This window comes from Myotis davidii, unplaced genomic scaffold (genome assembly GCF_000327345.1).
Source record: "Myotis davidii unplaced genomic scaffold, ASM32734v1 scaffold900, whole genome shotgun sequence".
NCBI lineage: Eukaryota > Metazoa > Chordata > Mammalia > Chiroptera > Vespertilionidae > Myotis > Myotis davidii.
In genome coordinates, this window is record NW_006295185.1 from 359,251 (window position 1) to 364,134 (window position 4,884).

A 4,884-nucleotide genomic window follows, 5' to 3' on the forward strand; every position below is an offset into this window, starting at 1 on the left:
GGCACTTAGTTCAGGGGTTTTATCCCCTCCCTAGCTTCAGGGGAAAATCCTTACCTGGGGAAACAACCTTTCTCGGAGAGGTGACCTTGGTTAAAACACATAGCGCCAAGCAGGTGAGCAAACATTAAGAACAGTATGCCATATATGCCAGGTCCCTTGAAACATATGCTGTGCAGATGTTTCTTCCCTGCAGCGACTGTCTCAAGCAGCAAGGATGGATTGGCTCCCAGCACCTGGAGCCACTTAGCACCAGCTACAGTGCTACCTACAGATGGCTGCTACTTGTGTTGGGCTAGGACAGCGGTTCTCAACCTGTGGGTCGCGACCCCTTTGGTGGTCAAACGACCCTTTCACAGGGGTTGCCTAAGACCATCCTGCATATCAGATATTTACATTAAAATTCATAACAGTAGCAACATTACAGTTATGAAGTAGCAATGAAAATAATTTTATGGTTGGGTCACAACATGAGGAATTGTATTTAAAGAGCCAGAAGGCTGAGAACCACTGGGCTAGGAGGTGCGCAGAAGAGGCCAAGCTGTGAACCATGGCAAGCTGCTGCTAGTGCTGGGCCTGTGGCCACTTTTCAGGAGGTGTGGGGCACACTGAGTCCAGCTGCTGCTTGTTTGAGAGATTTTAGGAAAGTCTGAAGCCTGAGTCAGAACAGGCCATTCATATGGAAAAGACACTGCAAGCATCTTGGGTGGGGCAGGATCTCAGGGGATCACCAGGGCAGAGCATACATTGGTCAACTTGTCATATGTAGCTATGGAGCACTTAATGACTAGTCTGAATTGAGATGGGCTGTGAGTGTAAAATACACAAAAACTTAGTATAAAAATAAAATGTAAAGCATATTATAAGTGCTTTTTATATTGATCATCTCCTGAAATGATATTATTTTGGATCTATAGGGTTAAGTAAAATATTACTAAACATTTTTTAAAGGCTATGAATAGAAGGTAATTGGGCAGTAAATAGAGGGTGATAAGGGGTTAGAAGAGAATTTTCTTGTTTTGGTAACCTGGGAAGGACATGAAGCTAATAGGAAAGATAAATGGAGGAAGAGGTTGGCTCTCCAGGATCATTGAGAGGAAGTAAGGGAGCGTGGTCTGCAAGGTGGCAGGAGGTCAGGCCAAGTTTAATCAGGTTGTATGTAGTTATATAAAAGACAGAAAAAATGGAAGAACACACATAGAAATATTAACAGTGGTAGTGGCTAATGGGGATGATGTTTACATTTTTTGCTTCTTTTGTATCTTTATGTTCTTGTGTATGTTTTGTTTGTACTTTTCTTTTCCCTCCATAAAGATACATAGCTTTTAAAACTGGGGAAATTCAGAAGACCTAAAGTTAGAGGTATGGAGAACACTGACATCAGCACACAAGGCCACCCTGCAGGAGCATGTGATAGTAACATGCATATCACAGAAATGATAATATAAGTATGTATGTATGCATTGAGAGAGAGGACTAGAAGGAGGCCCTCAACACTGTTAAGATAGTACTCTTTAAATGTTTGAATTTTGGGTAATTTTTACTTCTTTACACTTTTGTGTATAGTTTAAATGATTTATAATGATTATATACTTTTTAAAATCAGAAAAATAAGCTATTTGTAATTTTGAAAAATATGTGCAGTCTTTATCACAGAAAATAACAGCCCAAAATGTTCTGTGCTGATAAAACTACATCTAAGGCATTCTTTCTCTCCTGCTAGGCTGGAAGAAACAAGGGAACTGCCTATAGAGAGGGCCATGTTGCAGGAAACGGGAGAGCCTCAGGAGCTGAGAGTGGCCTCTGGCCAACAGCCAGCAAGAAATTGAAGCCCTCCATGCTGCAGCTGCAAGGAAGTGAATTCTGCAAAAAACAGTGAGCTTGGAAGTGAATTATTTCCCAGTCCAGTTCCAAGAAAAAACACAGTCTGGCTGACACCTTGAATGCAGCCTTCTGAGACCTAGTTAAGTCATGCTTGGATTCCTGACCTGCAGAAACTGGAGGCAGTAAATGCGTGGTGTTTTAAGCTGCTAAATTTGTGGAAATGTTTTTTTTACACAGCAATAGAAAACTAATATACCCACCCAGTGTATGAGATGCTACCAAGCCCCTTGTATTGTCAGTGCTTTTAACTTTGGACATGCTGGTGGGTGTGTATTACAGTTTTAAGTTGAATTTTCAAGATGATTAATAATGCTTTGCACTTTTTCATATGCTTATTGATCATTTAGATATACTCTTTTAAATGAAATACTTTTCAGGTATTTTTCCCATTAAAAAATTGAATTGCCTGTCTTTTTATTGTTCTTAGGAGTTCTTTATTTATACTGGATATGTGGTTCTGTAGGATGCTTGGATTAAAAATCTCTTCTCCCTGTCTGGATCTTGCCTTTTTATTCTCTTAATAGTGTTTTCTTTTTAAAATATGTATTGATTTCAGAGAGGAAAGGAGAGGGAGAGATTATAGAAACATCAATGATGAGAGAGAATCATTGATCAGCTTCCTCCTGCACACTCCACACTGGGATCAAGTCTGCATCCTGAGCATGTGCCCTGACTGGGAAATGAACTGTGACCTCCTGGTTCATAGGTCAATGCTCAACCATTGAGCCATGCCAGCTGGCAATACTGTCTTTTAGTGAAAATAAAAATGTTCTCAATGTTGTTCCCTCCCAGTTTTATTGATATATAATTGACATGTAATATTGTATTAGTAATGTGAATTTCACCCAATTAATAAAAAAGGTTTTCTGGCTCCAAATACAATGTTCTTTTCATATTTTAAGACCAGGTGTTTCTTTTGGAAGAGTAGAAGAGGAAGGCACATTTTGGATTTTTAACAGAGTTTATCCAATAGTGAAATGAGCTGGCTTATGATACATACTTACACTGGAAGTATTCTAGCAGAGACTGGACAACTGTCTACAATAAATATTATAGAAGGGATCTCTATATATCTTTCCCACTTGAAGATTCCAGGATTCTATAGAGATCAGAATTCAAGTATAACAGTATAATCAAATACTGGCCTATGTGGTAAAGACTACAAATAGAGGTGATTAAAAAGGAAAGTGGCCAACATTGATAATGAAGACTAGATTTTTAATGTTGTAGTTTTAGAAAAATATTTTGAACAAACTAAGCAATCAAACTGCAAATGTTTTCAATAAACGTGTTTCTTATGTTGTTTCTACAAATGCTATTTAAAATGTTATCTATTCTTGAGCTTTTAAAATAAGTAATTGAAACAAATCTCCTTTTAACAAAGTTTATTTATGTAATCAGTGGGATCAACTTGTGGAGGCAGGGGCTGAAGAAGCAAAAGTACAATTTTGTATAAAAGCTGGTAGTGTTTTGCTCAGAGAGGGCTATAATTCTAAAAGGCTCATAGACCTGGATATGAGGGATAGCTCAGACCACAGCTGGACATACAATTCATGTCACTGGAGAGAGTATGGTCCCTTCAAAGAAGAACTCAAAGCTGCAATCTCCTTTGGCTGACTGTAAGGAGTGCTTTGCTGAGATGTAAATTGAAGGGAATTCACATTTTGGAATGCACGCACATGTTTCTTATATTATTTCTATTTTTAATAAATTTCTGATGGTAACAAGAATATTAGAATTGAGAACAGTATAGTATAGTGGTTATGAGCCTGGTCTCTGAATTCAGACCAGAGTTTGAATCCCCAGCTCTGCCACTTACCAAATTACTTTCTTAACTTCTTACTACATCAGTTTTCTCATCTACCAAAATGGGAAAGTAATAGTACCTGTCTCATAGGGTAGTTGTGTGCACATGAAGCTCTTGGCGTCATCTTCAGTAAGCATTCCCTAATGTCAGATAACATGTATGCTGCCTTAAGACATTTTTAAATGGGGGGGGGGGAACAAAGGTATTCTGAACATGTATTCATTCAACAAATAATAGGATAAACCCTATTACAGTGGGGCCTTGACTTACGAGTTTAATTTGTTCCGTGACGGAGCTTGTAACTCAAATTACTTGTATGTCAAATCAAAAAGTGAACGAGTGAGAGACGTGTCGCTGGGCTGATGTTGTGGCGTTCACTGTGACGTTTGCTGCACCAGCTAGTGGTGGGGTATCTGAAGCTGGTTTGTTTAATCTTACGAGATTATGGGGTGGGGGGTGGGGTGGGGAGGAGCCTTCACTGAGAGGCTTAAAAGTTAGAAGAAGCCCATTGGGTAACCGAATAACTCAGAGAATGCTTTGCACCTATTCCTTCCATCCTGGAGGTGCTGCAGGGGTAGGCAAACTTTTTGACTCGAGGGCCACAATGCATTCTTAAACTGGACCAGAGGGCCGGAACAAAAGCATGGATGGAGTGTTTGTGTGAACTAATTCATTCTCGACAGAGGGTGCCTATGTGACTAAATCCTAATAAAAACCTGGGGCCCTGACTCTCTAATGAGCTTTTCTGATAGACATTTCCCACGTTGTCAATTTCAAACAGGCTGGATCCGGCCTGTGGGCCGTAGTTTGCCCATGGCTGTGCTAGAGCCAGTCAGTGGGCCCTCACTTAGTTTTCTGGCTGATTGTGAGTTGCGGATTAATTCGAACTCCCCTGTTTGTATTGCTACTCTTCAGATTCTTTAACTTTTTCTGATAGCTCTTTTCTGTTTCCAACTTGCTCTTTCTCAACTGTCTGTTTTAAGTACAGGGCCTGAGTCTAATTCTTCAGTCCCTAACGCCTGGATCCTAGTGGGTGTTGAGGTTTATTTGTTTACTTGATCTTTCTTTCCCAGTTTAGGCATTTTGCAAAATAGCGCTCATCCCCTTTCCCTCATTTTCCCACTGGTTTTAAGCCCTTTGTCCCGCTCCCTCACTTTCCCTCCTTTTTTGTGATCTTTGCGCAGGCGCCCCGCCCT